Genomic DNA, 26,648 nt, shown 5'->3' with positions numbered 1-26,648 from the left:
ATATTAGGGTGGCAGGCCAAGAAAGGATGGTGGGGGCCTCCAAAATTGTGGAGGGCTTGGAACTGGGGGGAATCCCCAAAATGGAGGGGGAACCCCAAAAGTGGGGGGGGGGCGAAGCACCAAATTAGGGGAAGGAACCCCAAAATTGTGGGGAAGAACTCTGAAATGGAGAGCTGAAAACCCGAAATTGAGGGGAAACCCCCCAAAACGGCGGGAAAACCCTCCATAAACACGAAACCGGTAATGTAACAGAGCAAAAAATGGCGTCCTACGGCACGCTGCGAGGCTCAATTTTCTGGGGAGTGCTGGGAAATGTAGTTCTTGGCCACCGGGTTTCCGGGAGTCCATATTGTTTTCCCAGAGCATGCCGGGAGATGTAGTTCTCGGACACTGGGCTTCCGGGAGGCCATGTTGGTTTCCCATCTTTGCTAGACTCCGGGTGCTCTGGCTTCACAGAGAAACCCCCAAACTGAAAAATGTACCTGCTAATATATTGGGCTCTAAATGTAGCCCTGGGTTAATTGAATAACAATCCCTGGGTAAGATTGAAGTGCAGGAGGGGTTGGCTACGGTTTTAAGAGCCGGTTTGCAGAAAAGGGATTTCCCGTTAAGAAATGGCATATACTGATTGTTCTCTTCCTTGCTCTGCCAAGACCTGAAGCACATCTTGGAAGCCAGGCAGAATCCGTGGAGCCAATGGAGTTCTCAAGCTCGACTTCAGCTTCTTCCCAGCTAGAAGAAGCAAGGACACGCCGGCTGAGTTCCACAGGCCCGTATCTGTAGACGAGGATTTAGAGATGCTACTTTGGGAACTCTCAGACAGCATACTGGAAGCCGAGCTCGACTTGGACCCAGGGAAGGATGAGGATGACCTCCTCCTTGAGCTTTCCAAGATGATTGATGATTGAACTGCATAGTCCTATGGTATATTAAAAAAAAAAAAAAAAGAAAAAAAAAAAAGAAAACAACTCTTCTTCTTGTTGGATACCCCGAGGTGATCCTTTTTCTAACTGAGGCTTTGCAATGAGACTTAAAGCACAGTTGGAACTGGTAGAAATTGGCAGGATCTGCACTCAGTTGTCCTAAGTTTCCCTGCTGGTCAGAGTTAAGGTCTTGTGCATGGTTCCGTAACTATAGGTGGCTACCTTTGATATCAAGAGGACAAAGCACTTGTTTCTTTTGGCACAGAAAGATGTCCATTGGCACGCTGTGGTGGCTGTGAATTGACGTAGTGATGGAGCGATGCTCTGAAGGCTTAAACGGAAAGCTTCTTCCTTCCGCCCCCCTTGGCACAGCTCGATGTTGGGCACATTGTGAAGCCTGGGTGTTCTGATTTCTCGGACAGTTGATACCCAAATCCCGGAGTTACTATGTCAACTCTTGACTTTTATTTGTGTATGCCATTGTTTTGACTGTAATCTTTTCAGATGATGAAGCTGTAGGGGCGGGAGGGAGCAAAATAATTATTCTAGTGTTGTGGACCAAACATGCTGCCAGGAGTGGTGGTGGTGGGGTCAGCCCACCCGGCCTTACTTTCAATTATCAGGGATGATAAAATGGTGTGAAAAGCAGCAGCTCTGCGATACGGCTACGCTATCCCCCCCCCCTTCTCTTGTGCTGTACCAAAGTTCCCCCAAGCTTTGGTTGGTGCTTTTTGCTGGTGACAGTAGGACTCCAGGGCGAGTAGTCGGGACTCTCCTGCAGTAACTGGGTCAATTAAGGGTTGGTTTAAGTGCCTCCTGGTTTTTAAAATTGCTCCCCTGAGCTGCTCTGCTGCCTGCTACAGCAAATGTTCGGGTGCCATCAGCGTCGCACTTGGGCGTGGGCACTGACCCTGCGGAGGAGAGCTGAGACTCGCGTGTATTGTGTACCCTGCCGCCAGTGATCGTTTTCCCCTAGCAGATCTATTTTGAATCATTTCCCTAAATTTTAGAGGAACTTTAGGCTCTTTGTGCTATGATTTGTGAAGCTGTAGGGGCCCTCAGGCATTTGCTGCTGGCAGAGGAAAACCGCTTGTCGAATTTGTTGTAAATACTTTCTGTTTGGACAACAACGCCTGTGTGTGTGTGTGTGTGTGTGTGTGTGTGCGTGCTTTGACGACCCCCTGCGACGCCTCAGCTCCGCGAGGGAAGCTTTGAAGCGGCTCTGGGAAAACCTCTGCGGAAGAAACCGCTGCTAGTGACTTGCGGAAAAGGGACTCCACAATCAGTGAGATTGTAAAGTAGGTATGTTTATTCAGCGCTGGGCAGCATGGGAGGTCGTGGGCATGAAGATTGATGACTCTTCCTCGTCACCGCTAGTTGACCTTGTTATAAATGACTGAGTCCCAAATAGGATTACAATCAGAGTTTACAATTTATTAAACGAATAGAGGCAAGCAAACAGCGCTGGGTGCGCCGGGAGTCTCTGCTCCACCGGGACGCACACCTGTTACGTAAGGCGGCTGGTTTTTATGCTCCTAGGCTAATACATATTCATTACTACTTCTAGAAGAGGCAGGGTTATTATAATTGGTTTCCCGAATCCGAAGTCCTCCCAGGTGCGCCTGCTTATCAGTCTCTGTTAGTTTCTCGGGGGCCGCTCGGACAGGGAGGCTCATATTCTTCCTCCTTATCTAGTGGTCTCTTGGCCGGCTGTCAGAAGTTACTGCACATTCGTGCAAAGTCAGCAGTTTTTCTCCGAAGAAATCCCTTTGTTCTCTTCTCGCCTAAACCCAGGCCTCAATGTTAACCCTTCAAAACCCCTTAGTGGCACGAATTGCTGGACCATTTCTTACAATTCCTCCCTTTTTTTTTTTTTTAATCATCAATTCGTGTCTCTCCTTCAACCTTTGTCAGTAACAATTGGATTTCATCAGTCAGTTCTCGGGGTGTCCACTTCTTAAGCATCATTATCGACACGTCACCTTTTCTCTCCACTGAAGTCATCACAAATTGGGTGCTATTTATTACTCGCCGTATCAACAACGTAAAGCAAGGTATCATACAAGGTATAAACAATAATGTCACTATACCACATAAAAATAAAAACAGCATCCTTTTAACCCATGGTTCACCAGGCAACCATGAAAAGAAATCCCAATCCATACCCTTCCAAGTTTGTACTGGGACGTGGGCTAGCTTTCTAATTTCCTTTGTTATCTGCTTGACCACTTTTCCATTATCATCAATCTGTAGACAACAATTAGAATCGTTCAGTTTTCCACATACTCCCCCTTCTTCTGCTAGTAAATAGTCTAAGACCATTCTATGTTGGAATATAGCATTTCTCATTTGAGTGGATTGGTCAGCCAAAAGATCCAAGGCTGTCGCTGTTTGATTTGTTACAACTTCGAGGATAGCTTGCAACCTAATTATTCGGTTCAAATTATAAATAGGTTCTCGGGCTCCTGATATCAACTCATTTGGGTTCCAGGTGGCTGGCCCATAATGCTGTATGATTCTTTCAGGAGGCCATTCATCCTTTCCCCATTTTTGGGCACTATCCCCGGATAAGGAAGTATCAATAGATCGTTTTACTCTGTTCAGGTCATCATATAATCTTATTCCTAAATGATTTCCTTGTGTTTGTGACAATAAAAAGAACAAGGGTCTTATGTACCCCCCATAGCATATTCCCGACCAGTTTCCAGGTAGCCTCTTGTAAGCATGTTTGCCACACACCCAATAATGTCCCTTTAGGGCCCACGTCCCGTTTGGAAAATGACCATCCCATCCATCTTTACCCTTTGGGGCGTGATAATACAGAGTGTCCTTGTTACCGAGTGGTCCTGTTACAATGTCTGCCCCGTTTGTACTCGTATATGCACGCTTCCAAGCTCCCACGTTGGGTTTCCACTTACAGTCACAATTCAGTTCTCTTTGGCGACCTGTCATATTATAAGCCTTTTTCGCCGTCCAATCTTGAGAGTGTGGGAAGCGCCTTCAATCATGGGGTTGGGCCCGCTTTCAGAGCTTGTGTTACCATTCAGCCCTTCAGGGTGATCCAGCTCCTGGAAAAACTAATCACAATTTTATTATGGGTTTAAAAGGTTCTCATGTTATTTTTCTCAGGACAAACTGATCTTGGTGTGGGAGAAGTCCGGTCGAGGCACTCTCACTCGGCGGTCAATACCCATAGGGGTTGCCTCCCTCGGTAGACCATACACGCCGCAGTGGAGGGTCCTACCCCGGTCTTGCCTTCTCCCTTTCCTCCCTTCAGCCTTGTCCTCTTTATCCAGTGCCCTTAATTCATGCAGAACCTCATTGCTGGGATATCAGTTCCTCTTTAGTCTCAGTTTCAGTTCCCCAGGAGTGGACTCAACCCTCCAGGCTTCGGTAGTTATTGGTCCTTTTATTCTGGATGCGTGGGTCCAACCCCTTCTTGCTGTTCTCACAGCTGTTTCAGTAGTAAGTAAAACAAGGTACAGTCCCTCCCATCGGGGGTTCAATGATTCTTCTCTCCAGGTTTTTATTAAGACCTTGTCTCCTGGTTGTATTTTATGAATAGCAAATCCTAAAGGTGGTGTCTGAGTCATCATCCCAATTTCTCTTATCTCCTGTAATCTCCTTCCAATGGTAATTATGTATTTCTGGATACTATGATCCTCAACTACATTGTTCCCTAGGGGCATCCCTTGAGAATAAGGCATACCATATAACATTTCATATGATGATAATCCAGTCTCACTGTGTGGTTTAGTTCTTATGTTTAAAAGTGCCAATGGTAAGCATTTCGTCCAGGGCAGCTGTGTCTCGATCATTAACTTAGCCAATTGTTGTTTTATTGTTTGATTCATCCTTTCTACTTTCCCTGAGCTTTGTGGGTGCCACGGAGTGTGGTATTCCCACTGAATACCTTTCAAGGGGTACATCCTTCAAATCTTTGTGGCTGGCGTATGTTCGATTATTTCCACACAATTGTGTTCCAACGGTCCTTCTTCTGGAACGGTTCCTAGAAATACTGCTGGATATAACAGGTTAGTTGTTTTCAAGGTTATGTCATCTTGTTCAGTTAGGATTGCCTGATATTTCATCATCCGGCTGGGTGATAACCAGTGCCCCCCCCCTTTGTTCCAAAACGGTTGTTACCATATGTGGTCCAAAAACTTCAATACGTTTTCCCATTTGAAGGCAAATAATTTTCTACTATCTTTATCAAGAGGTATGCAAAAGAAGGCATCCTTTAAATCTATCACGGTAAACCATTTATATTTCTCTTTCACAGATGTTAACAATGTGTAAGGATTAGCTACTACCGGGTGAATGTCCTTTGTTATTTCATTTATTGCTCTAAGATCTTGTACAAATCTATACTCGCCATTGAGCTTCTTTACTGGAAAAATTGGAGTATTGTATTCCGATTTACATTCTTCCAGAATCTGATATTTGAGAAATTTGTCAATAATTTTCACTATTCCCGTGCCTAGCTTCTATCTTAAGTGGATATTGTTTGATTCAAACAGGTTTGGCTCCTTCCTTTAATTCCACCTTTACCAGTTGTGCCAGTTTCGACTTCCCTGGTACATCTGTTTCCCGTACTGTTGCTATAACTGCATTTTCTACTTCTCTTGGAATATTAACAAAGGGTTTATCTTTGATCGTTAGGATTTGGCCTACTTTGGACTCAGGCACCTTCATTATTAATTCTCCATCCTCAAAGGTTATTGTTGCATCTAATTTGGCTAATAGATCCCGTCCCAAGAGTGGCATCGGGCATTCTGGTACATACTAAAATTTATGGGTTAGTTCCTCACCCCCAAAACGCAAATCAAGGGGTCGTAAGAATGACCATTCTTCCTCTTTCCCTGTGGCTCCAATTATTGTAGTTGTCTTAGTTCCTAATCGTCCTTTTAAACTATTTAACACTGAATATGTTGCTCCTATTACATTTACAGCCTAATTAACACAGAGAAAGAAGCTCCCATAACCAACAAAAAATTCAAGCCTGTCTTCGTTTCCTAGCTTTATTTCAACTAGTGGACCTGCTAGGGTAGATGCCCCAGGTCCCCATCATTCCTGACTGTTGTAAGTTTGTCCTGCAGCCTAAGACAATTTCTTTCTGATATCAGGGGCTGATTGCCCTGGAAAGAGGTTAGCCAGTTGCCTCTCTCTCTCTCTTTTTTTTTTTTTTTTTTTTTTTTTTTAAGCCAGGTCCATTTTTTTTTTTTTTTCATTGCATTTCAAAGTTGGTCCAGAAATTCAAAAATTCCGTAAATTCCATAGGGGTTTCTTTTGGACCTTGTTGGAACAGATTCTCAATTCCCAATAGCCAATTTAACCAGATTTTAGTATTTACATAATTTCCGGGGTGATTAGGGTCTCAGTGAGGGGGTCGGTCAGGGGAATGCAATCGTTGAAAGTTCCCTGAGCGGTCCCATTGGCAACCTGAGCTCACACACGAACTCAGGTTGTTTCAAGAGTTAGCTGCTTTTCTGTTTCCACGACAACTCTCTCAGACCCATCACGGTCCCCCTGCCCCAGAGGGCTCACACCGCGATTTAGAGATCTCAGCCTCGGGTTGAGGCGGAACTATTAACATTCCTACATCCTCTTCCCCTGCTCATTCAACTTCAAACAGCTCTGTTAAATACTACATGCCACACAACCTTTAACACCTTCAACAACCCTTTTAACACTTCCTTTATCTTTCTCCAGCCCGTACTTTTCTAATGCCAACACCAAAGGCTCAGTCAGGGGCCAACTTAATTCCAAACCTTTTCCCTCCAACATGCTGAAACAACATATCACTATACAACATTTCATCCTATTTTCCTTCTCTCCTCAAAAACATTAATTGCAAGACACTGTTATAGTCGATTGATCCATAAAGTGGCCATTTAGTTTATATAGTGGCCACCATTGATTGCAATACTTAGTGAAAGTCCTCTTGCTTTCTGTGCCCCCATTTCTAACAATATCCTTCCAATGTGCCAATATGCACCCAAGGAGGCTTTTTCTTTTTTAGGACGTCTTTTTTTTTTTTTTTTTTTTTTTGGATTTTCCCCTTTTCCTTGATTTCCCATTCCCTTTTATTTATTTATATTAGTTACTGTCCCTTGTTTCAATTTCCACGCAAACCTTTTTATTGCAGGTTTTTACTATCTTTTCCTAATCTTCTTCCCAAATGTCCCAATTCTCTGGGATTAAACTCTTCTTTCCACATACAAACTTTACTATTTCAGATTATTAATGAGCCCCATTCCAATCATAAATCCGCAGGACTTCGGAAAAACACCTGAAGCACTCAGCCTTCTGTCTTCTAGACAAACAATAACACCTTTTCCACAAAATTTACATTTCAATAAGACCGAATTTCAAGCCAAATGCTAATTTTTCTCATGCACTTTGTTAGTAAGCCTACACAAAACAAGGAATCACTCCTGTGTATCCGTCAAGATGGGGGTTTAAAAAGGTATTGAGGCCTAAATAAATTCGCTCTCCCCCTTCTTACCAAATTCCCAGGGCTCAGGCCCGAACCACCAAAGAAGTGACTCTCTGTTCTACCACTTTGATAATCAGTCAGCCCCGCTCCCCCGATACTTGGGAAACTGACCGAACACCACCGCGAATATACCCAAACTTCTAAACTGTTACTTAGATAATGCTCCCACCTTCCTCCTTGACACAGTCAAAACATTTAAGAACAAAACAGGATTACAAGATGCACCACCGGGGGTGGATTGTTAGGATATAGAGGTGGTAGGTTATCCAATGACTCCCATTCATCATCTTTTTCTTTTTCCTTTTTTTTTTTTTTATTTTTTATTTTTTTGTTCTCTTCTTCGTCAAACTTCTCGTCTGCTTTTAGTGTAAATATTGAGGCTGGAAAAGGACGTGAGATCCTGATCCATAATCCTGCATAATCACTTTCCTCCTGGCTAAAAGGTTCCTTTGAATTAACATGTATATTTAAGGCCTGGCAAACCCAGTCTTCAAAGGATCCGAAAACGGGCCAAAAGACATGTGGTCTTAAAGGCTCCTTTGGCCATTCTGTCATACAATACTGAACCATTTTTAATTTACTTTTTCCCTTTTCTGGGGCCCCTATCGTTCCAATTTCTAATCATTATCCCTAATGGACTTTCTGGTGGTATGTCTGGTAATTTGCTCCCTTTTCTCTGGTCCCGGGTCTTCAATTTTGTCTGACCCATCTAGGAATTTTACTGTGGCAATTCCTACAGCCCTTGGTTGCCTTAGTGAGAGTGTCTTGCAGGGGGTTTAGGACCTATCACCACCCACGAATCCTATAGGAATCGCTTCGGTCCTTCACCGGCCAAGTCCCTCGCGGGAGATTGGAACCGCGGTTAGAAGACCTCCACAATCGCTTCGGAACTACGTTCCGTCTCAGTCACACTCTCACACACACAGGCAACCGAAACCCACCCAACCGAACGGTATACGCCTTAAATACTTACGACTCCGTCGTCTTCGTTCGGATCTTCGCGCGCAGAATTACGGGCAAAATATAGTGCTGCAGCCGGCAAAGGGAGCTCATAAAAAAATCTAAATCTTTGCTTGCCCTTATTCAGGTTCAAGATGGCATTAGCCCCGACCTGACTCAAACAGGAGCCACCAAATGGTGGGGGCGCCCCTGCTAGATCAAGTCAGAATTCAGGAACCAAGACCATCCCGGACGAGCCCCCAGTTGTTATAAATGACTGAGTCCCAAATAGGATTACAATCAGAGTTTACAATTTATTAAACGAATAGAGGCAAGCAAACAGCGCTGGGTGCGCCGGGAGTCTCTGCTCCACCGGGACGCACACCTGTTACGTAAGGCGGCTGGTTTTTATGCTCCTAGGCTAATACATATTCATTACTACTTCTAGAAGAGGCAGGGTTATTATAATTGGTTTCCCGAATCCGAAGTCCTCCCAGGTGCGCCTGCTTATCAGTCTCTGTTAGTTTCTCGGGGGCCGCTCGGACAGGGAGGCTCATATTCTTCCTCCTTATCTAGTGGTCTCTTGGCCGGCTGTCAGAAGTTACTGCACATTCGTGCAAAGTCAGCAGTTTTTCTCCGAAGAAATCCCTTTGTTCTCTTCTCGCCTAAACCCAGGCCTCAATGTTAACCCTTCAAAACCCCTTAGTGGCACGAATTGCTGGACCATTTCTTACAACCTCTTGTCTTTGCACAGACTCAGTTGCTCCTTGGCTCTTGTCCATCTGCAGGACCAGTTTCTCCCAGTTTCTTAAGACAGGCTCACTCTCTTATGAGGAGACTGACCTTGGTAAGGGCCCCAAGGCTTCTTGCTTTAGTTAATTGGCACAATGCACCATAGTTAGCAAAGACGCTAAGTAGCATCCTAGTTTAACGCTGTCAGCGCTCTATCTCTACTTGATAAGATTCTCCTAACTCCCTCTCTCACTGGAGCCCACGCAGCCCTCCGTCCTGCCGAAGGACTTCACGGGGACTTCTGCCGGCTCCGGGTGCCCGCACACAGACAGAAATGGCTTTGAGAGAAAACAATCAGGAGGAGGAGAGCTCAGAGACTGCGGCCGGCTTCGGCCACCTTCCCCTCGCTTTCCCTCTCCGTGTTCAAACCGAGCACTGTTCTGCCGTCAACCTTCGCTGCCTCTGCCCGCGGCGCTGGGCTTTCGCGTGTGCCATTGCTCCTCTACATATTTTATCCTTCCTTTTGTAAGGAATGGTCCAGCAATTCGTGTCACTAAGGGATTTGAAGGGTTAACATCGAGGCCCGGGTCTAGGTGATAAGAGAACAAAGGGGTTTTTAGGGAAAAGTGCTGACTACTGCAGGGGATGTTGCTAGAGTTTCTGAAATCCGGCGCAGAGGCTCCCAAACGAGGAGGAAGGGGGAGCTGAAGGACAATTGAAGGACAAAAGCCTGGGAGGAAGACAACCAGCATTCAGCCCGAGCAAGCCCCGAGAGACCACCAGAGACTGGTACGCAGGCGCCCCTGGGAGGGGTTTCGGATTCCGGAAACCAATTCTAATAACCCTGCCTCTTCTCGAAGTAGTAATGAATATGTATTAGCCTGGGAGCATCAAAACCAGCCGCCTTAAGTAACAGGTGTGCGTCCTGGGGGAGCAGAGACTCCCGGCGCACCCAGCGCTGCTTGCTTGCCTCTATTCGTTTAATAAATTGTAAACTTTGATTGTAATCCTATTTGGATTTATAACAGCCATTTATAACACTTTTTATATTTGTATTTTATTTAAGGCTGTCTTGCCCCCCTCCCCCCCCAGCCTCGCTGCTCGCCAATAAAGCTGACGCAGGGGCTAAGGGATTTGAAGGGCCTGCTTGTACACCTAAGGGATTTGAGGGCCTGCTTGTACACCTTTGGGGACTGCCTCTTTTGGGGGGGGGGGGGGGGGTGTTAGGAGCTGCTTGTATACTTTTTTAGGCATTCCTCTGAGAGGGGGTTGGGAGCTTCGTGTATACTGGGGGGGGAGGGCCTCCCTCGAGGTGGAAGGGGGGGGGTTGGAGCGTTTCTACACTGTAGGGGCCTGCCTGTACACTTTTGGGGCCTGCCTTGGAGGGGTTGGGAACTGCTTGTACACCTTTGGGGCCTGCGTCTGCGCGGGGCGGGGCGGGGGGGGGGGGGTTGGAGCTGGTTTTAACCTTTCGGGCTTGCATCTGGAGGGGGTTGGGGCCTGCCTTTGGGGGGTGGTTGTGAGCTGCTTGTATACTGTAGGGGCCTGCTTGTACACCTTTAGGGCCTGCGTCTGGGGGGGGGTGGGAGCTGCTTGTACACTGTTAGGGCCTGCCTTGGGGGAGGGGTTGGGGCATGTGCCTTGGGGGCATGGGGTTGGGAGCTGCTTCTACGCTGTAGGGGTCTGGGTCTTGGGGGGTTGGGGCTGTTTGTACACCTTTGGGGCGTGCCTCTGGGGAGGATGGGGAGTTGCTTGTACACCTTTGGGGCCTGTGTCTGGGGGGGGGTTGGGGCCTGTGCCGGGGGGGTTGGGAGCTGCTTGTACGCTCTAGGGTCCTCTGGCAGGCTTTGGGGCCTCCCTTTGAGGGGGGCAGTTGGGAGCTGGTTGTACACCTTTGGGGCCTGAGTCTGGGGTGTGGGGGCTGGGGCTGAGGCCTGGGGCCTGGGGCCTGGGGCATGCATCTGGGTGGTGGTGGTGGGGGGTCCAGTTCATGGGGGGGGTGGGTTGGGAGCTGCTTGTGGACAGTTGGGGTCTGCATCCGGGTGTGGCTGGGGCCTGCTTGTAGACTTCTGCAGCCTGTGTCTGGTGTTTGGGGGCTTTTCTGTAGTGTTTGGGGATTGCATTTTGGCTTTGGGATGTGTCTAGAGCTTCTGGGGCCTAGCTGTAGTGCTTGGGGCCTGCGTCTGGGGCTTTTCTGTAGCATTTTGGTAGCGTGTTTGTGATTTGGGGTCTGTATCCAGGGTTTTGCCTTTTTTGTAGTTTTCAGCTTTGTGTCTGTTTCTTTGTTGGTTGCCTGGGGTTTGGGGTTTGGATCATTAGTCAGTGTCATTAGCGTCGGGGGGTTGATATGAAGGGTTAGGGTTGTGGTTAGAGTTGTTAGGGTTAAAGAGAATAAGGATTTTAGGGTAAGGGGATCAAGGTTGTGGGAATAAAAATGTTTTTGCACAGAGTTACATCGTTTAGAGGGAAGGAAGGTGGTATTGATATATGCTTGCAGTGATAAGAAAGCTTAACAGACAACCTTGTAAAATGCAGACAACCAGAATCCTTAGAGCAATTGGGTGGAAATCACGGTGTAAGAAACATTACCACCTCAAAGAGGAAAACAGTCAAGAAAAAAATAAAATTGACTAGTAACAGGCCAGCAGCTGTGTATTTTCTGTGAAGCACTGGATAGATTGTGAACATGGATTACCCAGTCAATGGGGAAACTGGGGAGGGTCCTGGTCACCGAGAGGAAAAAAAAATTATATAAACTGTGTTATGGAACTAGTAGGTGGCTTGTGGGACGCCTGCCATTGCAATCGTGAATAAAAATGCTACCTCACTGAGATACTTGCCTGAGCCTATGGTATTGGTTACAGAGTGTTTCTAATAAGGTGTTAGGGTGTTAAGGTTTCAGGGCTAAGGCACTAGGGTTGGGTTTCAGGGTTAGGGTTTCCAGGGTTTAGGGTTAGGATTTTAAGGTTGTTAGGGTTGGAGTTATAAGGGTTAGGGTTTGGGGGTTAGTGTGTTAAGGTTTTAAAGTATTTTGTGGTTTTAGTGTTGATAGGGTTTTTAGGGTTAGGGTCTTAGGGTTTTAGTTATGGTCAGGTATTTAGGGTTAGGGTTTTAAGGTCTTATTTTTTTTTTTTTTAAGGTTAGGGTCTCCAGCGTTAGGGCTTTGAGAATCTTTACGTTTTGGGTTAGGGTTTAGAGGGTCTTAATTTTTAGGGTTAGGGCTTTTAGGCGTAGGTCTAGTGTGGTAAATTTTATCGGGTTAGGACTGTAAGGGTTTTTAGGGTTAGGGTTTCTAGGGTTTTTTGGGGTAGGGGTTAGGGTTAGATCCGTGGGAGCCGTAGTGTTAGGGGTCAGGGTTCTTAGGGCTAAGGCCCAATATTAGGGTGGAAGGCCAAACTAAGGGGGGAGCCCCCCCCAAAATTGAAGGGTCGAAGCCCCAATTTAGGGGAAGAAACGTCAAAATTGTGGGGTCCCCCAAAATTGGGCGGAAGAGCTCTTAATATTGGGGGAAACCCAAAAAAGGAGGGTGGGGGACTCTAAAATTGGGGGGACCCCCCAAATTGGTTGTGTCCCCCCCCAAATTGGTTGTGTCCCCCCCAAAATTGGTTGTGTCCCCCCCAATTAGGGGAGGAACCCCCAAAATTGGGTGGGCGAACCCCCATATTGGGGGGGCAGAACACTTAAATGGAAGTGTGAAATTCCAGAATTGAATGTGGACCCCCCAGAACAGTCTTCAGGGGTTTAGTGTGGTAAATTTTATCGGGTTAGGGCTGTAAGGGTTTTTAGGGTTAGGGTTTCTAGGGTTTGTTGGGGTAGGGGTTAGGGTTAGATCCGTGGTTGCCACAGCGTTAGGGGTCAAGGTTCTTAGGGGTTAGGCCTAATATTAGGGCGGAAGGCCAAAATAAGAGGGTGGGAGCCCCCCCCAAAATTGAAGGGTTGAAGCCCCAAGTTAGGGGAAGGAACGTCAAAATTGTGGGGTCCCCCAAAATTGGGCGGAAGAACTTTTAATATTAGGGGGGAACCCAAAAAAGGAGGGTGGGGGACTCTACAATCGGTTGTGTCCCCCCCAAATTAGGGGAGGAACCCCCAAAATTGGGTGGGCGAACCCCCAAATTGGGGGGAAGAAGACTTAAATGGAAGTGTGAAATTCCAGAATTGAATGTGGACCCCCCCCAGACCTGGGGAGGAATCCCCAAACTTGGGGGGGACCCCCAAAATTGGGGTTAAAGCCCCAGATCCCGGGGAGCTAAGCCCCAAATTAAGGGAAGGAACCTCAAACATGTGGTGAGAACCCCAACATTGGGGGAAAGAACCTTAATATTAGGGTGGCAGGCCAAGAAAGGATGGTGGGGGCCTCCAAAATTGTGGAGGGCTTGGAACTGGGGGGAATCCCCAAAATGGAGGGGGAACCCCAAAAGTGGGGGGGGGGCGAAGCACCAAATTAGGGGAAGGAACCCCAAAATTGTGGGGAAGAACTCTGAAATGGAGAGCTGAAAACCCGAAATTGAGGGGAAACCCCCCAAAACGGCGGGAAAACCCTCCATAAACACCAAACCGGTAATGTAACAGAGCAAAAAATGGCGTCCTACGGCACGCTGCGAGGCTCAACTTTCTGGGGAGTGCTGGGAAATGTAGTTCTTGGCCACCGGGTTTCCGGGAGTCCATATTGTTTTCCCAGAGCATGCCGGGAGATGTAGTTCTCGGACACTGGGCTTCCGGGAGGCCATGTTGGTTTCCCATCTTTGCTAGACTCCGGGTGCTCTGGCTTCACAGATGTAAGAAATGGTCCAGGAATTCGTGCCACTAAGGGGTTTTGAAGGGTTAACATTGAGGCCTGGGTTTAGGCGAGAAGAGAACAAAGGGATTTCTTCGGAGAAAAACTGCTGACTTTGCACGAATGTGCAGTAACTTCTGACAGCCGGCCAAGAGACCACTAGATAAGGAGGAAGAATATGAGCCTCCCTGTCCGAGCGGCCCCCAAGAAACTAACAGAGACTGATAAGCAGGCGCACCTGGGAGGACTTCGGATTCGGGAAACCAATTATAATAACCCTGCCTCTTCTAGAAGTAGTAATGAATATGTATTAGCCTAGGAGCATAAAAACCAGCCGCCTTACGTAACAGGTGTGCGTCCCGGTGGAGCAGAGACTCCCGGCGCACCCAGCGCTGTTTGCTTGCCTCTATTCGTTTAATAAATTGTAAACTCTGATTGTAATCCTATTTGGAACTCAGTCATTTATAACAATTGGGGGCTCGTCCGGGATGGTCTTGGTTCCTGAATTCTGACTTGATCTAGGAGGGGCGCCCCCACCATTTGGTGGCTCCTGTTCGAGTCAGGTCAGGGCTAATGCCATCTTGAACCTGAATAAGGGCAAGCAAAGATTTAGATTTTTTTATGAGCTCCCTTTGCCGGCTGCAGCACTATATTTTGCCCGTAATTCTGCGCGCGAAGATCCGAACGAAGACGACGGAGTCGTAAGTATTTAAGGCGTATACCGTTCGGTTGGGTGGGTTTCGGTTGCCTGTGTGTGTGAGAGTGTGACTGAGACGGAACGTAGTTCCGAAGCGATTGTGGAGGTCTTCTAACCGCGGTTCCAATCTCCCGCGAGGGACTTGGCCGGTGAAGGACCGAAGCGATTCCTATAGGATTCGTGGGTGGGTGATAGGTCCTAAACCCCCTGCAAGACACTCTCACTAAGGCAACCAAGGGCTGTAGGAATTGCCACAGTAAAATTCCTAGATGGGTCAGACAAAATTGAAGACCCGGGACCAGAGAAAAGGGAGCAAATTACCAGACATACCACCAGAAAGTCCATTAGGGATAATGATTAGAAATTGGAACGATAGGGGCCCCAGAAAAGGGAAAAAGTAAATTAAAAATGGTTCAGTATTGTATGACAGAATGGCCAAAGGAGCCTTTAAGACCACATGTCTTTTGGCCCGTTTTCGGATCCTTTGAAGACTGGGTTTGCCAGGCCTTAAATATACATGTTAATTCAAAGGAACCTTTTAGCCAGGAGGAAAGTGATTATGCAGGATTATGGATCAGGATCTCACGTCCTTTTCCAGCCTCAATATTTACACTAAAAGCAGACGAGAAGTTTGACGAAGAAGAGAACAAAAAAATAAAAAATAAAAAAAAAAAAAGGAAAAAGAAAAAGATGATGAATGGGAGTCATTGGATAACCTACCACCTCTATATCCTAACAATCCACCCCCGGTGGTGCATCTTGTAATCCTGTTTTGTTCTTAAATGTTTTGACTGTGTCAAGGAGGAAGGTGGGAGCATTATCTAAGTAACAGTTTAGAAGTTTGGGTATATTCGCGGTGGTGTTCGGTCAGTTTCCCAAGTATCGGGGGAGCGGGGCTGACTGATTATCAAAGTGGTAGAACGGAGAGTCACTTCTTTGGTGGTTCGGGCCTGAGCCCTGGGAATTTGGTAAGAAGGGGGAGAGCGAATTTATTTAGGCCTCAATACCTTTTTAAACCCCCATCTTGACGGATACACAGGAGTGATTCCTTGTTTTGTGTAGGCTTACTAACAAAGTGCATGAGAAAAATTAGCATTTGGCTTGAAATTCGGTCTTATTGAAATGTAAATTTTGTGGAAAAGGTGTTATTGTTTGTCTAGAAGACAGAAGGCTGAGTGCTTCAGGTGTTTTTCCGAAGTCCTGCGGATTTATGATTGGAATGGGGCTCATTAATAATCTGAAATAGTAAAGTTTGTATGTGGAAAGAAGAGTTTAATCCCAGAGAATTGGGACATTTGGGAAGAAGATTAGGAAAAGATAGTAAAAACCTGCAATAAAAAGGTTTGCGTGGAAATTGAAACAAGGGACAGTAACTAATATAAATAAATAAAAGGGAATGGGAAATCAAGGAAAAGGGGAAAATCCAAAAAAAAAAAAAAAAAAAAAAGACGTCCTAAAAAAGAAAAAGCCTCCTTGGGTGCATATTGGCACATTGGAAGGATATTGTTAGAAATGGGGGCACAGAAAGCAAGAGGACTTTCACTAAGTATTGCAATCAATGGTGGCCACTATATAAACTAAATGGCCACTTTATGGATCAATCGACTATAACAGTGTCTTGCAATTAATGTTTTTGAGGAGAGAAGGGAAATAGGATGAAATGTTGTATAGTGATATGTTGTTTCAGCATGTTGGAGGGAAAAGGTTTGGAATTAAGTTGGCCCCTGACTGAGCCTTTGGTGTTGGCATTAGAAAAGTACGGGCTGGAGAAAGATAAAGGAAGTGTTAAAAGGGTTGTTGAAGGTGTTAAAGGTTGTGTGGCATGTAGTATTTAACAGAGCTGTTTGAAGTTGAATGAGCAGGGGAAGAGGATGTAGGAATGTTAATAGTTCCGCCTCAACCCGAGGCTGAGATCTCTAAATCGCGGTGTGAGCCCTCTGGGGCAGGGGGACCGTGATGGGTCCGAGAGAGTTGTCGTGGAAACAGAAAAGCAGCTAACTTTTGAAACAACCTGAGTTCGTGTGTGAGCTCAGATTGCCAATGGGACCGCTCAGGGAACTTTCAACGATTGCATTCCCCTGAGCGACCCCCTCACTGAGACCCTAATCACCCCGGAAATTATGTAAATACTAAAATCTGGTTAAATTGGCTATTGGGAATTGAGAATCTGTTCCAACAAGGTCCAAAAGAAACCCCTATGGAATTTATGGAATTTTTGAATTTCTGGACCAACTTTGAAATGCAATGAAAAAAAAAAAAAATGGACCTGGCTTAAAAAAAAAAAAAAAAAAAAAAAAAGAGAGAGAGGCAACTGGCTAACCTCTTTCCAGGGCAATCAGCCCCTGATATCAGAAAGAAATTGTCTTAGGCTGCAGGACAAACAACAGTCAGGAATGATGGGGACCTGGGGCATCTACCCTAGCAGGTCCACTAGTTGAAATAAAGCTAGGAAACGAAGACAGGCTTGAATTTTTTGTTGGTTATGGGAGCTTCTTTCTCTGTGTTAATTAGGCTGTAAATGTAATAGGAGCAACATATTCAGTGTTAAATAGTTTAAAAGGACGATTAGGAACTAAGACAACTACAATAATTGGAGCCACAGGGAAAGAGGAAGAATGGTCATTCTTACGACCCCTTGATTTGCGTTTTGGGGGTGAGGAACTAACCCATAAATTTTAGTATGTACCAGAATGCCCGATGCCACTCTTGGGACGGGATCTATTAGCCAAATTAGATGCAACAATAACCTTTGAGGATGGAGAATTAATAATGAAGGTACCTGAGTCCAAAGTAGGCCAAATCCTAATGATCAAAGATAAACCCTTTGTTAATATTCCAAGAGAAGTAGAAAATGCAGTTATAGCAACAGTACGGGAAACAGATGTACCAGGGAAGTCGAAACTGGCACAACCGGTAAAGGTGGAATTAAAGGAAGGAGCCAAACCTGTTCGAATCAAACAATATCCACTTAAGATAGAAGCTAGGCATGGGAATGGTGAAAATTATTGACAAATTTCTCAAATATCAGATTCTGGAAGAATGTAAATCGGAATACAATACTCCAATTTTTCCAGTAAAGAAGCCGAATGGCGAGTATAGATTTGTACAAGATCTTAGAGCAATAAATGAAATAACAAAGGATATTCACCCGGTAGTAGCTAATCCTTACACATTGTTAACATCTGTGAAAGGGAAATATAAATGGTTTACCGTGATAGATTTAAAGGATGCCTTCTTTTGCATACCTCTTGATAAAGATAGTAGAAAATTATTTGCCTTCAAATGGGAAAACGTATTGAAGTTTTTGGACCACATATGGTAACAACCGTTTTGGAACAAAGGGGGGGGGCACTGGTTATCACCCAGCCGGATGATGAAATATCAGGCAATCCTAACTGAACAAGATGACATAACCTTGAAAACAACTAACCTGTTATATCCAGCAGTATTTCTAGGAACCGTTCCAGAAGAAGGACCGTTGGAACACAATTGTGTGGAAATAATCGAACATACGCCAGCCACAAAGATTTGAAGGATGTACCCCTTGAAAGGTATTCAGTGGGAATACCACACTCCGTGGCACCCACAAAGCTCAGGGAAAGTAGAAAGGATGAATCAAACAATAAAACAACAATTGGCTAAGTTAATGATCGAGACACAGCTGCCCTGGACGAAATGCTTACCATTGGCACTTTTAAACATAAGAACTAAACCACACAGTGAGACTGGATTATCATCATATGAAATGTTATATGGTATGCCTTATTCTCAAGGGATGCCCCTAGGGAACAATGTAGTTGAGGATCATAGTATCCAGAAATACATAATTACCATTGGAAGGAGATTACAGGAGATAAGAGAAATTGGGATGATGACTCAGACACCACCTTTAGGATTTGCTATTCATAAAATACAACCAGGAGACAAGGTCTTAATAAAAACCTGGAGAGAAGAATCATTGAACCCCCGATGGGAGGGACTGTACCTTGTTTTACTTACTACTGAAACAGCTGTGAGAACAGCAAGAAGGGGTTGGACCCACGCATCCAGAATAAAAGGACCAATAACTACCGAAGCCTGGAGGGTTGAGTCCACTCCTGGGGAACTGAAACTGAGACTAAAGAGGAACTGATATCCCAGCAATGAGGTTCTGCATGAATTAAGGGCACTGGATAAAGAGGACAAGGCTGAAGGGAGGAAAGGGAGAAGGCAAGACCGGGGTAGGACCCTCCACTGCGGCGTGTATGGTCTACCGAGGGAGGCAACCCCTATGGGTATTGACCGCCGAGTGAGAGTGCCTCGACCGGACTTCTCCCACACCAAGATCAGTTTGTCCTGAGAAAAATAACATGAGAACCTTTTAAACCCATAATAAAATTGTGATTAGTTTTTCCAGGAGCTGGATCACCCTGAAGGGCTGAATGGTAACACAAGCTCTGAAAGCGGGCCCAACCCCATGATTGAAGGCGCTTCCCACACTCTCAAGATTGGACGGCGAAAAAGGCTTATAATATGACAGGTCGCCAAAGAGAACTGAATTGTGACTGTAAGTGGAAACCCAACGTGGGAGCTTGGAAGCGTGCATATACGAGTACAAACGGGGCAGACATTGTAACAGGACCACTCGGTAACAAGGACACTCTGTATTATCACGCCCCAAAGGGTAAAGATGGATGGGATGGTCATTTTCCAAACGGGACGTGGGCCCTAAAGGGACATTATTGGGTGTGTGGCAAACATGCTTACAAGAGGCTACCTGGAAACTGGTCGGGAATATGCTATGGGGGGTACATAAGACCCTTGTTCTTTTTATTGTCACAAACACAAGGAAATCATTTAGGAATAAGATTATATGATGACCTGAACAGAGTAAAACGATCTATTGATACTTCCTTATCCGGGGATAGTGCCCAAAAATGGGGAAAGGATGAATGGCCTCCTGAAAGAATCATACAGCATTATGGGCCAGCCACCTGGAACCCAAATGAGTTGATATCAGGAGCCCGAGAACCTATTTATAATTTGAACCGAATAATTAGGTTGCAAGCTATCCTCGAAGTTGTAACAAATCAAACAGCGACAGCCTTGGATCTTTTGGCTGACCAATCCACTCAAATGAGAAATGCTATATTCCAACATAGAATGGTCTTAGACTATTTACTAGCAGAAGAAGGGGGAGTATGTGGAAAACTGAACGATTCTAATTGTTGTCTACAGATTGATGATAATGGAAAAGTGGTCAAGCAGATAACAAAGGAAATTAGAAAGCTAGCCCACGTCCCAGTACAAACTTGGAAGGGTATGGATTGGGATTTCTTTTCATGGTTGCCTGGTGAACCATGGGTTAAAAGGATGCTGTTTTTATTTTTATGTGGTATAGTGACATTATTGTTTATACCTTGTATGATACCTTGCTTTACGTTGTTGATACGGCGAGTAATAAATAGCACCCAATTTGTGATGACTTCAGTGGAGAGAAAAGGTGACGTGTCGATAATGATGCTTAAGAAGTGGACACCCCGAGAACTGACTGATGAAATCCAATTGTTACTGACAAAGGTTGAAGGAGAGACACGAATTGATGATTAAAAAAAAAAAAAAGGGAGGAATTGTAAGAAATGGTCCAGCAATTCGTGCCACTAAGGGGTTTTGAAGGGTTAACATTGAGGCCTGGGTTTAGGCGAGAAGAGAACAAAGGGATTTCTTCGGAGAAAAACTGCTGACTTTGCACGAATGTGCAGTAACTTCTGACAGCCGGCCAAGAGACCACTAGATAAGGAGGAAGAATATGAGCCTCCCTGTCCGAGCGGCCCCCGAGAAACTAACAGAGACTGATAAGCAGGCGCACCTGGGAGGACTTCGGATTCGGGAAACCAATTATAATAACCCTGCCTCTTCTAGAAGTAGTAATGAATATGTATTAGCCTAGGAGCATAAAAACCAGCCGCCTTACGTAACAGGTGTGCGTCCCGGTGGAGCAGAGACTCCCGGCGCACCCAGCGCTGTTTGCTTGCCTCTATTCGTTTAATAAATTGTAAACTCTGATTGTAATCCTATTTGGAACTCAGTCATTTATAACACAGAGAAACCCCCAAACTGAAAAATGTACCTGCTAATATATTGGGCTCTAAATGTAGCCCTGGGTTAATTGAATAACAATCCCTGGGTAAGATTGAAGTGCAGGAGGGGTTGGCTACGGTTTTAAGAGCCGGTTTGCAGAAAAGGGATTTCCCGTTAAGAAATGGCATATACTGATTGTTCTCTTCCTTGCTCTGCCAAGACCTGAAGCACATCTTGGAAGCCAGGCAGAATCCGTGGAGCCAATGGAGTTCTCAAGCTCGACTTCAGCTTCTTCCCAGCTAGAAGAAGCAAGGACACGCCGGCTGAGTTCCACAGGCAACGCGCCCGTATCTGTAGACGAGGATTTAGAGATGCTACTTTGGGAACTCTCAGACAGCATACTGGAAGCCGAGCTCGACTTGGACCCAGGGAAGGATGAGGATGACCTCCTCCTTGAGCTTTCCAAGATGATTGATGATTGAACTGCATAGTCCTATGGTATATTAAAAAAAAAAAAAAAAGAAAAAAAAAAAAGAAAACAACTCTTCTTCTTGTTGGATACCCCGAGGTGATCCTTTTTCTAACTGAGGCTTTGCAATGAGACTTAAAGCACAGTTGGAACTGGTAGAAATTGGCAGGATCTGCACTCAGTTGTCCTAAGTTTCCCTGCTGGTCAGAGTTAAGGTCTTGTGCATGGTTCCGTAACTATAGGTGGCTACCTTTGATATCAAGAGGACAAAGCACTTGTTTCTTTTGGCACAGAAAGATGTCCATCGGCACGCTGTGGTGGCTGTGAATTGACGTAGTGATGGAGCGATGCTCTGAAGGCTTAAACGGAAAGCTTCTTCCTTCCGCCCCCCTTGGCACAGCTCGATGTTGGGCACATTGTGAAGCCTGGGTGTTCTGATTTCTCGGACAGTTGATACCCAAATCCCGGAGTTACTATGTCAACTCTTGACTTTTATTTGTGTATGCCATTGTTTTGACTGTAATCTTTTCAGATGATGAAGCTGTAGGGGCGGGAGGGAGCAAAATAATTATTCTAGTGTTGTGGACCAAACATGCTGCCAGGAGTGGTGGTGGTGGGGTCAGCCCACCCGGCCTTACTTTCAATTATCAGGGATGATAAAATGGTGTGAAAAGCAGCAGCTCTGCGATACGGCTACGCTACCCCCACTCCCTTCTCTTGTGCTGTACCAAAGTTCCCCCAAGCTTTGGTTGGTGCTTTTTGCTGGTGACAGTAGGACTCCAGGGCGAGTAGTCGGGACTCTCCTGCAGTAACTGGGTCAATTAAGGGTTGGTTTAAGTGCCTCCTGGTTTTTAAAATTGCTCCCCTGAGCTGCTGGCTCTGCTGCCTGCTACAGCAAATGTTCGGGTGCCATCAGCGTCGCACTTGGGCGTGGGCACTGACCCTGCGGAGGAGAGCTGAGACTCGCGTGTATTGTGTACCCTGCCGCCAGTGATCGTTTTCCCCTAGCAGATCTATTTTGAATCATTTCCCTAAATTTTAGAGGAACTTTAGGCTCTTTGTGCTATGATTTGTGAAGCTGTAGGGGCCCTCAGGCATTTGCTGCTGGCAGAGGAAAACCGCTTGTCGAATTTGTTGTAAATACTTTCTGTTTGGACAACAACGCCTGTGTGTGTGTGTGTGTGTGTGCGCGTGCTTTGACGACCCCCTGCGACGCCCCAGCTCCGCGAGGGAAGCTTTGAAGCGGCTCTGGGAAAACCTCTGCGGAAGAAACCGCTGCTAGTGACTTGCGGAAAAGGGACTCCACAATCAGTGAGATTGTAAAGTAGGTATGTTTATTCAGCGCTGGGCAGCACGGGAGGTCGTGGGCGTGAAGATTGATGACTCTTCCTCGTCACCGCTAGTTGACCTCTTGTCTTTGCACAGACTCAGTTGCTCCTTGGCTCTTGTCCATCTGCAGGACCAGTTTCTCCCAGTTTCTTAAGACAGGCTCACTCTCTTATGAGGAGACTGACCTTGGTAAGGGCCCCAAGGCTTCTTGCTTTAGTTAATTGGCACAATGCACCATAGTTAGCAAAGACGCTAAGTAGCATCCTAGTTTAACGCTGTCAGCGCTCTATCTCTACTTGATAAGATTCTCCTAACTCCCTCTCTCACTGGAGCCCACGCAGCCCTCCGTCCTGCCGAAGGACTTCACGGGGACTTCTGCCGGCTCCGGGTGCCCGCACACAGACAGAAATGTCTTTGAGCGAAAACAATCAGGAGGAGGAGAGCTCAGAGACTGCGGCCGGCTTCGGCCACCTTCCCCTCGCTTTCCCTCTCCGTGTTCAAACCGAGCACTGTTCTGCCGTCAACCTTCGCTGCCTCTGCCCGCGGCGCTGGGCTTTCGCGTGTGCCATTGCTCCTCTACATATTTTATCCTTCCTTTTGTAAGGAATGGTCCAGCAATTCGTGTCACTAAGGGATTTGAAGGGTTAACATCGAGGCCCGGGTCTAGGTGATAAGAGAACAAAGGGGTTTTTAGGGAAAAGTGCTGACTACTGCAGGGGATGTTGCTAGAGTTTCTGAAATCCGGCGCAGAGGCTCCCAAACGAGGAGGAAGGGGGAGCTGAAGGACAATTGAAGGACAAAAGCCTGGGAGGAAGACAACCAGCATTCAGCCCGAGCAAGCCCCGAGAGACCACCAGAGACTGGTACGCAGGCGCCCCTGGGAGGGTTTCGGATTCCGGAAACCAATTCTAATAACCCTGCCTCTTCTCGAAGTAGTAATGAATATGTATTAGCCTGGGAACATCAAAACCAGCCGCCTTACGTAACAGGTGTGCGTCCTGGGGGAGCAGAGACTCCCGGCGCACCCAGCGCTGCTTGCTTGCCTCTATTCGTTTAATAAATTGTAAACTTTGATTGTAATCCTATTTGGATTTATAACAGCCATTTATAACACTTTTTATATTTGTATTTTATTTAAGGCTGTCTTGCCCCCCTCCCCCCCCAGCCTCGCTGCTCGCCAATAAAGCTGGCGCAGGGGCTAAGGGATTTGAAGGGCCTGCTTGTACACCTAAGGGATTTGAGGGCCTGCTTGTACACCTTTGGGGACTGCCTCTTTTGGGGGGGGGGGGGGGGGTGTTAGGAGCTGCTTGTATACTTTTTTAGGCATTCCTCTGAGAGGGGGTTGGGAGCTTCGTGTATACTGGGGGGGGAGGGCCTCCCTCGAGGTGGAAGGGGGGGGGTTGGAGCGTTTCTACACTGTAGGGGCCTGCCTGTACACTTTTGGGGCCTGCCTTGGAGGGGTTGGGAACTGCTTGTACACCTTTGGGGCCTGCGTCTGCGCGGGGCGGGGCGGGGGGGGGGGGGTTGGAGCTGGTTTTAACCTTTCGGGCTTGCATCTGGAGGGGGTTGGGGCCTGCCTTTGGGGGGGTGGTTGTGAGCTGCTTGTATACTGTAGGGGCCTGCTTGTACACCTTTAGGGCCTGAGTCTGGGGGGGGGGTGGGAGCTGCTTGTACACTGTTAGGGCCTGCCTTGGGGGAGGGGTTGGGGCATGTGCCTTGGGGGCATGGGGTTGGGAGCTGCTTCTACGCTGTAGGGGTCTGGGTCTTGGGGGGTTGGGGCTGTTTGTACACCTTTGGGGCGTGCCTCTGGGGAGGATGGGGAGTTGCTTGTACACCTTTGGGGCCTGTGTCTGGGGGGGGGTTGGGGCCTGTGCCGGGGGGGTTGGGAGCTGCTTGTACGCTCTAGGGTCCTCTGGCAGGCTTTGGGGCCTCCCTTTGAGGGGGGCAGTTGGGAGCTGGTTGTACACCTTTGGGGCCTGAGTCTGGGGTGTGGGGGCTGGGGCTGAGGCCTGGGGCCTGGGGCATGCATCTGGGTGGTGGTGGTGGGGGGTCCAGTTCATGGGGGGGGTGGGTTGGGAGCTGCTTGTGGACAGTTGGGGTCTGCATCCGGGTGTGGCTGGGGCCTGCTTGTAGACTTCTGCAGCCTGTGTCTGGTGTTTGGGGGCTTTTCTGTAGTGTTTGGGGATTGCATTTTGGCTTTGGGATGTGTCTAGAGCTTCTGGGGCCTAGCTGTAGTGCTTGGGGCCTGCGTCTGGGGCTTTTCTGTAGCATTTTGGTAGCGTGTTTGTGATTTGGGGTCTGTATCCAGGGTTTTGCCTTTTTTGTAGTTTTCAGCTTTGTGTCTGTTTCTTTGTTGGTTGCCTGGGGTTTGGGGTTTGGATCATTAGTCAGTGTCATTAGCGTCGGGGGGTTGATATGAAGGGTTAGGGTTGTGGTTAGAGTTGTTAGGGTTAAAGAGAATAAGGATTTTAGGGTAAGGGGATCAAGGTTGTGGGAATAAAAATGTTTTTGCACAGAGTTACATCGTTTAGAGGGAAGGAAGGTGGTATTGATATATGCTTGCAGTGATAAGAAAGCTTAACAGACAACCTTGTAAAATGCAGACAACCAGAATCCTTAGAGCAATTGGGTGGAAATCACGGTGTAAGAAACATTACCACCTCAAAGAGGAAAACAGTCAAGAAAAAAATAAAATTGACTAGTAACAGGCCAGCAGCTGTGTATTTTCTGTGAAGCACTGGATAGATTGTGAACATGGATTACCCAGTCAATGGGGAAACTGGGGAGGGTCCTGGTCACCGAGAGGAAAAAAAAATTATATAAACTGTGTTATGGAACTAGTAGGTGGCTTGTGGGACGCCTGCCATTGCAATCGTGAATAAAAATGCTACCTCACTGAGATACTTGCCTGAGCCTATGGTATTGGTTACAGAGTGTTTCTAATAAGGTGTTATGGTTTTAAGGTTTCAGGGCTAAGGCACTAGGGTTGGGTTTCAGGGTTAGGGTTTCCAGGGTTTAGGGTTAGGATTTTAAGGTTGTTAGGGTTGGAGTTATAAGGGTTAGGGTTTGGGGGTTAGTGTGTTAAGGTTTTAAAGTATTTTGTGGTTTTAGTGTTGATAGGGTTTTTAGGGTTAGGGTCTTAGGGTTTTAGTTATGGTCAGGTATTTAGGGTTAGGGTTTTAAGGTCTTATTTTTTTTTTTTTTAAGGTTAGGGTCTCCAGCGTTAGGGCTTTGAGAATCTTTACGTTTTGGGTTAGGGTTTAGAGGGTCTTAATTTTTAGGGTTAGGGCTTTTAGGCGTAGGTCTAGTGTGGTAAATTTTATCGGGTTAGGACTGTAAGGGTTTTTAGGGTTAGGGTTTCTAGGGTTTTTTGGGGTAGGGGTTAGGGTTAGATCCGTGGGAGCCGTAGTGTTAGGGGTCAGGGTTCTTAGGGCTAAGGCCCAATATTAGGGTGGAAGGCCAAACTAAGGGGGGAGCCCCCCCCAAAATTGAAGGGTCGAAGCCCCAATTTAGGGGAAGAAACGTCAAAATTGTGGGGTCCCCCAAAATTGGGCGGAAGAGCTCTTAATATTGGGGGAAACCCAAAAAAGGAGGGTGGGGGACTCTAAAATTGGGGGGACCCCCCAAATTGGTTGTGTCCCCCCCCAAATTGGTTGTGTCCCCCCCAAAATTGGTTGTGTCCCCCCCAATTAGGGGAGGAACCCCCAAAATTGGGTGGGCGAACCCCCATATTGGGGGGGCAGAACACTTAAATGGAAGTGTGAAATTCCAGAATTGAATGTGGACCCCCCAGAACAGTCTTCAGGGGTTTAGTGTGGTAAATTTTATCGGGTTAGGGCTGTAAGGGTTTTTAGGGTTAGGGTTTCTAGGGTTTGTTGGGGTAGGGGTTAGGGTTAGATCCGTGGTTGCCATGGCGTTAGGGGTCAAGGTTCTTAGGGGTTAGGCCTAATATTAGGGCGGAAGGCCAAAATAAGAGGGTGGGAGCCCCCCCCAAAATTGAAGGGTTGAAGCCCCAAGTTAGGGGAAGGAACGTCAAAATTGTGGGGTCCCCCAAAATTGGGCGGAAGAACTTTTAATATTAGGGGGGAACCCAAAAAAGGAGGGTGGGGGACTCTACAATCGGTTGTGTCCCCCCCAAATTAGGGGAGGAACCCCCAAAATTGGGTGGGCGAACCCCCAAATTGGGGGGAAGAAGACTTAAATGGAAGTGTGAAATTCCAGAATTG

At 46.7% G+C, this 26,648-nt stretch overlaps 1 long non-coding RNA gene across 1 annotated transcript; it reads left to right on the top strand.

Moving 5' to 3' along the window:
* Window positions 1-23: 23 nt before the first annotated feature.
* On the top strand, window positions 24-9,082 carry LOC310891634. Its single transcript, XR_014577655.1, has 2 exons — window positions 24-539; window positions 654-9,082. It is a non-coding gene; the product is annotated as an uncharacterized lncRNA (long non-coding RNA).
* The last annotated feature ends 17,566 nt before the right edge of the window (window positions 9,083-26,648 follow it).

The sequence above is a fragment of the Anser anser genome (assembly GCF_964211835.1).
Source record: "Anser anser genome assembly, contig: HAP1_SCAFFOLD_377, whole genome shotgun sequence".
Taxonomy (NCBI): Eukaryota; Metazoa; Chordata; class Aves; order Anseriformes; family Anatidae; genus Anser; species Anser anser.
Note: the sequence above shows the minus strand (reverse complement) of the source record. Positions and strands in the feature narration are given on the sequence as shown.